The sequence below is a fragment of the Centruroides sculpturatus genome, unplaced genomic scaffold, assembly GCF_000671375.1.
Source record: "Centruroides sculpturatus isolate CEXI.00-Female unplaced genomic scaffold, Cexi_2.0 scaffold99, whole genome shotgun sequence".
NCBI lineage: Eukaryota > Metazoa > Arthropoda > Arachnida > Scorpiones > Buthidae > Centruroides > Centruroides sculpturatus.
In genome coordinates this window covers 360,592-373,570 of record NW_019384321.1, presented here as the reverse complement: position 1 = coordinate 373,570, position 12,979 = coordinate 360,592, and the positions used below count along the sequence as shown (strand labels likewise).

Below are 12,979 nucleotides of genomic sequence, written 5' to 3'. Positions count from 1 at the left end.
ACCGTTTATATATAGGCCTATATATACTGTATTTAATAGGCCCAGAAATAAATATAGCGAATGCTAACAATAAATAATGCCCCATCGGAGTAGAATATGTAAAATAATGTAGTCGTAGCGCTTACTCTCTAATTTTCTATGTTCCAGGCGCGACTAATTTAAGCAAACGATAGTACGTCTGCGAATATATCCATACTTCCGTTTATTATCGAATGAATAACGTTCCGTTGTTGAAATTTATCCTCTGGTATATTATGCATAGAAAGCTCGTCGGGAACAATTCAATGTTCTCTGTTTAAACATTTCTACCGATATTCGACCTTCTTCCTGGAAATAATCCACGTAAGGTCTGGGAGCGGCTTTGTAAGGGGACCAGATTTCCCGGGACAAAAGAGTTGGGAAAGAAAGAAGTGTAGCCAATAGCGCATTAAGTAGAAACTGTTATTAGTTCTACTTTTTATAGTTAAAATTTTTGTGGGACGAAACTGTGCAGGGTTTTTTTTCGTTCGCCATGGCTAAGTTGTCATTCTCTATTCACATTGTTATCAAAGTTAATAATTTGTAAAATTTCTGACGCATTATATTCGATAAGTCCAGGGGTAACCGGAGGAGGGAGGCAAAGAAACGAGAACGGGTCGGAGCGAGCTAAGAAAGGAGTTTCGCCAGACCCGGGACAAAGAGGGGAGTGGGCGAAAGCCTGCGGGAGAAGGGCGGAAGGGAGGAGAAACCAGGCGTCGACCGCGCAGTCGGACTCGGGTCCTCGGACGGGTGGGAAATCCGCTTCTACGATATCGACTTACCAAGGCGAGCCACGCGTAAGCCGTAAATACTCAACGCGCGTCGCCGGTCTTTCGGACCTTACAAGTCTACGCGAACGCGCGCAATAGCGGACGACGTGGCGCTGGGTACGATAATAGGAGCGCCCGGAGACTTACCGTTTCCGGAGAAAAAGTCGAGGTCCGAACGTCCGTCGCCCGCGGTAGGAAGGCATCGCGGGAGACTTCCCCTTTTTCTATTTCGGCGCAGATGACTCCCGCCCGGATCCAGACCCCGTACCGAGCGGCGCCGACCTCCCGCCGGCGCGCCGAATCCTCGAGGAGTGGAAGTCCTGACGCCGACGCTGTCTTTTCTGGCAGATTTTCGTCGGCGGAACACGCGTCCGAGAATCTCAGACCACGTGCCCAGACAGAACAAAACAGTTTTCCACGCTACGCGGCACGACACGGCGTCGGATGCCAGCGCGGCGCGAACCGATGAACTTCGGATAACGGAAATCATAAATTATTTCGAAACAACGAACAGATTCGTAAACGAGAAAGAAAAAGGGGATAAAAGAGAAAAGAATGCTACAAACAGGCACAATCTTTTCATTCGGATTCTTTGTTAGGAGAAAAGCAGATGTCCACGACGGTAAAAGCAAAAATAAATAAATAAATAAACCGAAAAATTTGGTGACAGTTTCTAGACGGTGCATTGTAATTAGCCAAACACTTTAACTTATTCAATTATAGATCGGGCGTAACGATTCGCTTAAATTCACGCGTAACTATTCGTTGGCGTTAATAAGCTAAGGAATGTCTTTTTTTCATTATAATAATTTCTTACACTTGATATTTCGTCGTAAAGAACGAAACGACACCAACGACGGAAGCGTAAAAAACCACGATCGTTTAAATATTCAAAATTTCGTCGATTTTTAAAAGCCGACGCCTATTAATAATGCATTTTTCGAATTCCTTAACACACAAATAACACCGAAAAACGATAGAAACTTCACAAATTACGTTGAAATAACCGACGATATGGAAGAAATTTTTGTTTCGTTTGTTCTCCGTTGTTTATTATAGCCTAATTGTTTTAAACTAGTCTCTGCATCAGTCTAATAAATGACGCTATTTAAACACGCAAACGAAAACAAAAAATTTCGTCTCGCCCTTCGTTAACATACGCAATTGGAGGACGACGCCGGTTATTTTAACCCATACTCATTGTTCGCCAATTTTAAATAGAAGTCTCGACGTCGATCGTCAAAGTACGATTCGGGGAGAAGCCGAAGAACGTTTATAGTCGAGAGATAGGATTTAAGAGCGAAACGGTGGGGGAAGGAGAACAAATTACGACGACGGCGACGGCAATCCGACGACGGTTTATCCAATACTTTAAAGCGTCGAAATTCGATCGGTAGTAGAAAACGGAAACATTTTTACGTGCGCGTAACGAGGACGCGAGGATCCGGCCCCGAGGTAAAATGCAACGACGAGCAACGGGTCGGGGGACTCGAGTTACAAACGTCTTTTCCTCGTCCACTATTTACGTTACGTCTGGCTTTTTGGTATATTTAGAAAACAAGCGCGCGTGGCGGCGACGCGTACCGATACGTGGAGTTGGCTTAGCGTTTTAAGCCACCTCCGCGTATCGGCTCTTCCGCTCGGTGGTAAAAATAATGACGATACTAGAGATAATTCGCGTGGTTTGATTTTAAACGACGATAGAATTATTTTTATTAAATTTCTAATCTATAAATACGAGGGTCGCAACGACCTAGCGACGAACTGATCGGCGCGAGACACTAACGCGCGAACGGACTTTCGGCCCGCGGGCGAAGGTCCGAGTTCGAAGGTCGGGCGTTCCCGCCGGCGCCGCCCGAAAATCGCCGGGAGGAGGTCGGTCGGATGCCCGAGGCCGGCGTCTTTAATTAAGGAAAAATCCCGCCGGACCCATACCGTCTGACGGCGCGAAGCGCGTGGCCGACGACACTCTCGGCGTCTGTCGGAGCTTCCCGAAAAGGCTTTATGTTGCGAGCGAAATTAACGTAATGGACGAGGAAAACGGGCCACAAGGTATACGATTATACGTGGTTTTTCTGATGCGTAACGTGGCCAACCCGCCCATACGACACGGAACGCTTCGTCAGTTTCGCGTACGTTACAAATTGGTCGGCGACGGGTCTTTCCTCGAATCTCGGCTCGGAGTGACGAAATCGAATGGCGTCTCGCCATTGGCCGAACAAACTTCGTATTTAAATACTCGGCGCAAGAAGTCGAGCGAACCCGCGAGTCGGTCGAAGAAAGTTTAAGGACGGGAGGGCTCCCGAAGACCGTCGACGGCGGACGAACCCCGGGATGCACTCGACACCTTTACCCAAGGGTGAAATAAGCCATCCCGAAGACGAAACCTTCCGATTCTTCAACGGACGCGAAGGCCGAAGTTTCTACGGAAACGGAAGAATCCGGCGACTTCCCTAAAGGAATATCTCGGAAGTGAATTTCCGTTTTCCATTCCGGAAATTATCTGGCAAGCCGAATGGAGGAGAGACTTTAAATCGCCGTCGGTGCCCACCCGCAGAGGGACGTAGCCGAAGTCGAGTAAACGAAACTCTTCGGGAACCCCCAACGCCCGATCCCGGGTATCGGACGGACGCCCGACGACCGACTACAGTTCGAATTAGCCCTAAGTCTATTTTTCTGCCCGGAGTTTACTTTTCGAAACGAAATCGCAAATACTCCCGAGTAGCAAGCCATCGGGCGTCCTCCGCTTTCCCAAGGCATCAAACTGGAGCGCGCGCGGCGCTATCGGCATCGGGCCTCTCGTTCGGGCCGTCCTCCCCCGTCAACGGCCCGCTTCCCGACGAAGGAGGCGGGCGTCAGACAATAGCTACTCACCGGAGGTCCTGTCGAAACGGCGACGACCCGTCGATCGACGTTCGACCTCGGCCGCGACGACGACGCTTCCAGGAAAGTTGCCAGTCGGCGCATGACGCGGCGCCATCTACAGGGCGGTCCGAAAAGCGACGACGGCGGCGTCGTCGCCCGTCGCCTGGCTTCGCGCCGCTTTCCGCTTACCGCCGGGTACGCGACACGAAGATGGCCGTTGTTCCGGCGGACGAAAGGGTTTTCGGACGGCGCGCCATTCGAAAGAATTTAGCGGCGGGTGGAACGCCGTCACCCGTCATTACCGGGCGAGAAACGACGGAAGGGAGGAGCGGCGCCGCTGGACCGACCGCTTTTTGCCATCGTGCCGCCGGCGGACCTCTTCCGAGAATTGCCACTCCGCTCGTCGACCCCGAATACACTTTTTTATTTTTCCTCTCCGTCAGAAAAAATCAAAAACGCGCTTCTCCAAGTCAAACCGAAATTCAACGTATGTTTTCCCAACGAATATGCTAATTTCGCTTTCGCTTATTTATCGCGGAATCGTTTATTCTCGCAAACTTTTATTAACTGCTCGACGTGTCGAAATCGATTTTCGTTATTATCGAAAATAATAATAACGAAAATCCACTACATTACCGGTTATTACGTTTGCCACACAATGCAACGTAGAAAAGAAGCTCAATTTTAATCGCTTTCGTCGACCTAATCCAGATATTATTAAATCGCTTCGTGTATTTAAATGGGAAAAATAAAGTGTTACGATAGTTAAAGTATAGAAATTATAATACTTGTAAAAAAAAATATTTTATATTTATTTAAGAGTGCTGGCTGGAGATAAGCTTATCTATCTTGGGTTTTAAAGGTGCGACTATGCGAGCGAGCGAGAATATGTGGCGAGAAGTGGCGAGACGCGATAAATATCAAACCCTCTCAAATATGTGCGAGAAAACCAGATATTTCTCGCTTCTCGCTTGTGCATGGTTTTCTTTTGCGAGAACTATATCGCTCGCAACCTCTCGCTCTCTAATAAATTCGCGTTTGCATAGTCGCACCCTAATAAAACAGTCTCGATCTATCGTCGTCTCGTAGTTAAACTATCGATTTCTTAACTCTTCCTCTTTACACAGTTAACGAGTAAATTATTTTATCTATTAATCGAGAAAAACAGAAGTTCGATTGCGTAAAACTTATTTAGATTAAAGTTGATCCCCCTATAACACTGTTGATAATTCTGTTTTATATGAATTCCGTGTTGTACGAGTCACTTAGATTTTACAAATACATGAGCCGTTCACAGCCCGGCACACGTATTTGCAAAATCTAAGCGACTCGTACAACACGGAATTCATATAAAACAGAATTATCAGCAGTGTTATAAGGGGGTCGACTTTGTATGTCGATTAAATTAAAACAAATTTATCGCCCATTCGTAAGTCGGAAAAATTACGAGGAAGTTCCTTCTATTTTTACGAAAGTTTTATCAATTGTTTCCGCTTTTTCCACGGATATAAAAATCGTAATCGAAAGCGACTATCCGCTTTATATAATGCGATAAGAAATCGAATGTTGTTCAATGAATCGTCGTATCCGTTATCGTTTCGAGTGTAAGATTAAATTTGACTGTAAGCATGGAGTGATTAATAAATATTCTGTTATGAAAAATTATCGAAAACGGCTAGAAAGAACCGGTTTATTAATTTAAAACCTGTAAAAAAAGCCCGTTTACACACGTCTGTAGTACGTTAGAAACACACCGTCTAAACTGATTACAAAACGACGAATCGAACCTAAGTCGATAAAAGATTTATATTCTAGATGAATTCTAAATAAATTAGGCTCTTCTAGCCAAACTAGTTATGTTATCTTAATTACATAAACTCTTAATGAACTCTTAAATTATCTAAAACTAATTTACGTTAGATTCGGTAATATTAAATTTACGTTTATGTAACAACTAACCGTATCGATTAATTAGGATTAAATTAGTAAAATTTAGATCATAATCTCATTCTTAATTACATTTTTTTAAAAATATTTAATAAATTTGAATGAACTATTTATATTATCTTATATATATAAAATAATAATAATAATAATTAACTTACTTATAGGCTATACAATTAAAAAGGATAATAGAAAAGATGTTTAAATCAGTAAATTTTAATTAATATTACGTTTTAATCGGTGAAAGAAATCTAAAGATGTGTATACACGAGAAAGTTCTGACGTAATTACATTTCGTTATCGTATTCGGTTGTATTTATTTCAAGCTAAATGTTATTATGTAATACGAGGACTTCACTAATATCGTTTATTTTTCATGTTATTTATATTTTCATGAATTCAACTTTTTATATATTTCTTATTAACCATTTTTTTAAATAATATTTTTACTTTCTAAAGTATGGTCTTATTTTACACGTAGGATGTGTATCGGCAGAACGAAATTCCAAGTAAATTTGTACTCCACCCCGACTAGTCTCAAACGATACAGTACTTATAATAATGTTAAAAATATGTTTAAAACATTTTACTTTATGTTATTTTAACGAATAATATTTTAGTTTAATGTTTCTTTTATACGTACAGAACAAAATTTTATTATACCATACCCAATATATGAGAAAAATACATGGAAAATGTAGATGTTTGAAGTGTCGGAAGCTGAATAAGCACGGTTTTCTGACTTAAGAGTCTGATTCGGTGGGATTAGGTGTGGTTATCCTAATCATTCATCATCCACATATGTCAATTCCTCCGTAAAATAAGATCCTTCTGATCTATTTAGCATTTCTTAAGCTACATTGCCTGACTTTACGCTTGTTAAATTCTTTAAATCTACTTTATATATAATACTTAGCTTAAAATCGTACTTTTTTCCCGTCAAAGAAGTGGTTGATAAAATAATAATCACAAAATAATGTGATTTAAATGTAATATAAATATTAGGAAAATTAACGCCCGATCGAATTTCAGGCATTTGAACGATTTGGAAAATTCGATTACGAAATCAAAAATAACACTTAAATTACATAAATTTATAATTAGGCTATATAATAGAATAACAGCATAAAGCATAACATTGAAATTAATTTTAATAAATTCACTAATTAAGTGTTTTATATAAAATCTAATACTGTATATTACTTAACCATTCTAAAAACTGCTGTGGCTAATGTAGGCTATAGATAATCACCAAACATATGCCGTAAATCCATCGGGCTAGTTTTAAGGCTAATTACTAAATAAATTACGTAATTAATTTGGCACTAGAGGTAAGCGTTAGGCGCCATCTCTTATTNTTTACGATAACGTGCATTATATTATTGTAAAAACTGTACTGTACATTACTGTATACTGTATTGTCTAGAAATTTTTCGAGCTCGTTTATTACAATAATAAATTCAACATTTAATCTACAAAAGCTCTGTAAAGTTTCTATATATTGTACTGTACTTTACTGTATCCTAGTAGCATCACGAACGGTGTTTTTGTCTTTTGTTTTCTGAACAAATGAAACGTAGAATGATTCTTTATTAATAAAACACAGTCTTAAAGATTTTATTTTCTGTAAGTAAAATAACATTAGCTTTATAGTTTGTATACTGGCACAATGAAGTATACAAACATAAATAACAACACGGTTTCGACAACAACAACAAATTAGCTTTATAGTGTTTGAAATCGCTAAGGTCCCCCACGTTTTTTTCTGTCCGGGGTAAAATCTTCTGCTCACTCTCTCCCGGCGGCATTCTTTAAGTGTAAAGTATTAGTTATTATTCCAGGAGGTTTCGATTATTTATTTACATCGACGGCCGACGTAGGTGCATCCATCTGGAGGTCGAACCGAGAATTAAAAGGGAATATATTATCTGCCACAAGTTGGAATAAATCAAAGATTTCTGGATACTTTCTCTGAAATTATTTATGTAATAATCAAAGACTTCGATATATAAACTAGACTCGGCTGAGATGTTAGTACGGTGCACGAAAATTGAAGTTGTAAAAAATGGCTATTATAGGATTAATTTTAAAGTTTGTTTAATGCTTTAATACAATATTTTGGAGAAATTTCGCTTCCTGAAAATTTTCCATTAGCATTTTACCTTTTATCCGATATATTGTTGAGTGATAAAGCTAAGAAATTAATTTACTAAATAAAATTTAAAAAATAAAGACAAAGATGTTTTGTTTGTTATTGTTATTTTCGGAATAAGTTTTTATTGTTTATCTTTTAAGTTATACTTTAACAATTTTTAAATTATTATTAATTAATTATTTCTATAAATTATTTTCATTGTTATTATTAATTAAAGCTGTACATTTCTATTACTGTTTTATTTTTATAATAAATGTTTCTGATTGTATGACTAATTATTTTTATCTTTATTCATTTTATTATTATTTTAAACAGATATTTAAAATAGGAATTTATAGTTGGAAATTCCAAGAGTTGACTAATAATATAGTCAACATTCTAATAAAAGGGAAATTTTGTTTATTTGTGACAACGTTCTCTATGAACTTCTTCTTTTTTCTCAACTTTTTCGGAAAAATATATCGTATTCTTATTTATATATTTTCCTAAATAATCCGTTTCATTGTATTCTATAGAAAAAACCACAAATTTCTTTCAAATTACCATAAAAGTTCAATCTGTAAAGTCACAAAGAACACGCGCTCTAAATAATGACACGGATCTGTCTGTGGGGTCGTTACTAACTTATATAATCGGAGTCTTCACCCATATTTAGGTAATTTAGTTTATCGCTTCCGATGTAAAACCAAATAATGCGTGAATATTTTGAATGTTATTTACTTAAAAACACTAATTTACTTTCGACATTTATTTAAAATATATGCTCTCCACTTCAAATTAGTCTTGCCCCTGTAAATCATACTTTTCCGTTAGCAATGGAATCGTGCCGGTTATCTATCTAATTCTTTTTAGGAGAATTTTTTTAATTGAAATAACGTGACTTCCAGTGCAAACCAGAATTTAATATATAGTTAATCAGGCCTCCTTCCTCTAAACTTTCTGTCTGGTCTTGACTTTTATGTATCTAGTTTTTTTATCTGATATGTTTTTCATTCTTACCATATATCAAACAGTTTCATATTGATTGATATCATCAACATCATTCATTTTATACTACACTTCTGGATTGATATTAAGCAATAAAAAGGTGTCAGAAACAGAACTTTAAAGATACAAACGCTTAAGTGAATATATAACCTTATAAGAGATAGAAATGAATAGATCAAAATAAATCTTAAAACGATTATAATTAGAAAGATGTGAAAATGTTGTATACTACAGTAGATTAACATATAAATTAACATAAATGATAAAACAATTGATAATTGAAGAACTCGAAATGAAGATTGGATATCAACCTGAAGCTCTGGGTTACCGCTATTCGGAAATTTTCATAAGTGAGTTGATGCGGATATGTTGAAAGAGACAGCATCATTCGGCCGACCCTATTAAGGATTTAACCGACCCTGTAATGGGAATGTTTAATCCTAGTAACCAGAGGGAGGAGAGTGAAAAAGAGAGAGGAAAAAGAAACATTAAGAAACTTGAAATAAAATAATACAAATTACTTAAAATAGAGGTATACATACCATAATTTCTTTTCTGTGTAATATCCATTTCTGTAATAATTCGTTTTATATTGTAAATCTATTTCTGAATTGATATTGATCGATTAAAACTTAAATCTCCTCTTCAAGCAGTAAAGTATTGTTTCAAGAATTTTTTACAGATTAATTATATGAATATTTGTACAATAAAAATGTATATGAGTAGACAAACCATTGAATTTTTGAACTTAAAAACGAAAAGTCCCATGAGAAATATTTTGACTAGCAATATGACTATTTAAAATCACGCTTTTAAAAGTATGATTTGATCTCTAGTGTTGAATAATATACAGTAAATACCCGCTAACTCGAATAAATTTTTTTCGAAAAGTTTTACAATAATTTAAAATGTTTTGATGCCTTGACAATAGAGAAATTATATTTAACGAGTAATTATAATCAAAACGAAATTATACCGTAATTACCAAGTGTTTCGATATATGGAAGTATTTACGATAACGTGCATTATATTATTGTAAAAACTGTACTGTACATTACTGTATACTGTATTGTCTAGAAATTTTTCGAGCTCGTTTATTACAATAATAAATTCAACATTTAATCTACAAAAGCTCTGTAAAGTTTCTATATATTGTACTGTACTTTACTGTATCCTAGTAGCATCACGAACGGTGTTTTTGTCTTTTGTTTTCTGAACAAATGAAACGTAGAATGATTCTTTATTAATAAAACACAGTCTTAAAGATTTTATTTTCTGTAAGTAAAATAACATTAGCTTTATAGTTTGTATACTGGCACAATGAAGTATACAAACATAAATAACAACACGGTTTCGACAACAACAACAAATTAGCTTTATAGTGTTTGAAATCGCTAAGGTCCCCCACGTTTTTTTCTGTCCGGGGTAAAATCTTCTGCTCACTCTCTCCCGGCGGCATTCTTTAAGTGTAAAGTATTATTCTCATCGATAAACTCTCTTTTATTGCCGTAGTTACAATAATATCCTTTCATATCTTTTGTTTCATTTTCATCAAAATTATTTTCATTAAAGTTGTTAAATATATTCTTAATAAAAAGTTAGAGAGAAAAATAGGCAACAACAACAACAAAATATCAATATATTCTTATAATTGTGTCCGCCAGAAAGAACTTTTTTGCGAGGTTATATTGAGGCGTATGAGAGCCTCAAGATAAAGGTCGACTTCTCTATCAGACTGTTATATTCTTGAGGCGTAAAAAGACACAAAATGTTAAGACAATTCTAGTGTTTATTCTTTTTTTTTACGTTCTTTTAATTAAAGTATACCTAACATTCTGGCCTTTTCTCATGAAATATGTTTTGCGCTTAATAGAATTAAATCGTAATTCGGAATATTTTACGGAAACATAACCATTTCGTTAAAAAAAAACATAAAAAAGCTTCCAAAAAATATAAAAGACGAATGAACCAAAACATATTAAGTAGTCTACCTTAAGTAAAGTTTATTGTTGTAAAACAAAGTTTTCTTACAAAGGGCCACCCTATTGATATCTTAATAGGCCTATATATTATATTTTTCAGAGGATTCCTACAAATAAAATCCGTTAGATTACAGTAAAATTAAATTATTTAAATCTTAAGATTAATTACTATTGAAATTACTAATTATTATTCTTGTACTCTGTTCCACTCCATTGATACGGGTGCCTAGTAGATAACTATGCCGGATTAAAACCTGTATTGTTATTAAAATTAAAAATTTATTTAAAAGCATAATAAAATTTATAACCTCTTTTTCCAGTGTCTCTTTTGTGCATTCTGTTTCTTGTAACTGATCCAATAAATTTGTCATTTCAGCATTATAACGTGATTGTTGTTGAGTTAAAATTTCTTTATGTTGAAGTTCTACACTCTCAATTTCTAATTTAAGCCTATTTATGATTCAGAAAATATAATGTTATNAAAATTAAAAATTTATTTAAAAATTACTACATGTGTTTAAATAAATTTAATATATATATATATAAGGTATATAAGCTGTGAATTTTATTTTTTATGCCTTATAGATTAACGTTACTCAATGTAACGCGGAAACGAATGTTACGTTTTTGTTCTTAAATGGTGAGGTGGAGTGATGCTACCACACCGTGTAAATTACATCACTACAGTGCATTTATACATACCCATAATGATTAAATTCTACCCACCAGTAGCCAAGTGGATAAAACCACCGAACACTGGTAGTTGGTGGTGGGTTCGCGCTAGATCAACGGACTGGTCTAGTGGAGTTTTCCGGGTTTTATCCACGTTAGTAACACATAAGTAAAGGTTAGTTTCCCATAAAAGACCTCCCGGGAGGCATCCCCCTCAACAGATGGCCCGTGTGTAGCATTGTCGATACGAATAAACCAAACAGTTACATTTATCGGATTTCGGGGGAAGATTGTGAGGTAGATAACCCGCTAAAAACATGATTAAAATGCATTGTCATCGAAATTAAATATGTCTTCAAAGTTTCAGCCTTCTATCTTAATTAGAAGTTGATGAAATTTGAGTTGGAAGATTTGAAGACAATAGCGTAATAGAATGAAGGTTTAATAAAATTAGGATATTGTTAATTTTTTTAATGGATTCGAATGGAACAGTCGGTGAAATTTTCCGAGACGAAACAAAAATTAAACCTTAGAAATATCGTAATTAAAAGTTAAAACTGTAATTCGACGGCATCTTTAAGTAATAAATTGCGTTTAATTATTTATAATAAATTACGATTAAATGTGAAGCGATTCGGGCGTGTGGCTTAGAATTAAACCGATGGAAAGAGAGAGAGAGATTTGAAGCCGCCAGTAATTAATATACGTTCTAAATTGGAATGAGAGAAAAACCTGAACTTAAAGGGGAATATTAAAAGCGATTTAAAAAAAGTCTTGGTAAATGAAATGACGGAATTTGCCAATTAATTTCCACCGATTTTCTTTTAAATCAACCCATTTTAAAAGACATTTATTTTATTGAATATAAATAGTTTTTCCGTTAAAAAAGGAAGGAAGAAAGAAAGAAACACGCTCATTTACCACGTTTAAATCTCTATCTTATGTCGACAAATCCGTCCTTCCGATTAGTCAGATATGTTGTTTTTTTACTAGAGAAAAAGTTCGACGGGTTTGAATGCCAGAACAATTGACGGAAATTAGCCGAAAATGCGATATTCTCTCCGCTTTTCACTAGAGATTCTTTCGGGTGCCAATTTTAACCTTAAAGTATTATCGATTTCGCACACTAGGTGGCGTAATCTTAGGGTTGTCTTGTCCTCTTGTCCCTTTTGTGTGGAAAATCGTACACGTGACTCTTTTTTTTCTATTGAGGAAATATTTGTTAGTTACCATTTAATCTCTAAGGGAACGTCGAGAATATACGAAGGGGTTAAGATCGGCCATTATCGGTTGACATACTCGGAATTCATCTTCCCGGATAAAAACGCGAAGGTAGCGAGTTAGTTTAAATGTTTTTGTGATACTTGTCGATAAATATTAATTTATCATAAATGAAAGCCTGTTTATAATAAATGTAAAAAGAGATTTTTTTTACTAAAATTATCTCTTTTAATATCCGGCAATTACAGCGGTATGGCCAAGTCGGAAAAGGTTCCAGTCAGCCCTCTAGGGATACGGTAAGGCTCTGAGTCTTGGTCGAATTGAATATATTCTCTCTATCCTTTACTATACGGCTGTACTCAATG

The 12,979-nt window shown here is 36.3% G+C and overlaps 1 protein-coding gene across 3 annotated transcripts in view; it reads right to left on the bottom strand.

Moving 5' to 3' along the window:
- Nucleotides 1-5,781, bottom strand: part of LOC111625688 (semaphorin-5A-like) — a 52,834-nt gene extending 47,053 nt beyond the window's left edge. Inside the window, exon 1 of one of the 3 annotated variants that reach the window (XM_023368917.1) lies at nt 5,759-5,781. The gene's annotated coding sequence lies outside the window, so the exon portion shown is untranslated. Of the gene's footprint in view, nt 1-935; nt 3,622-3,662; nt 3,791-5,758 lie in introns of those variants that run through there. The other 2 variants (XM_023368902.1, XM_023368910.1) reach the window with 2 other exon arrangements.
- Between the last annotated feature and the right edge of the window lie 7,198 nt (nt 5,782-12,979).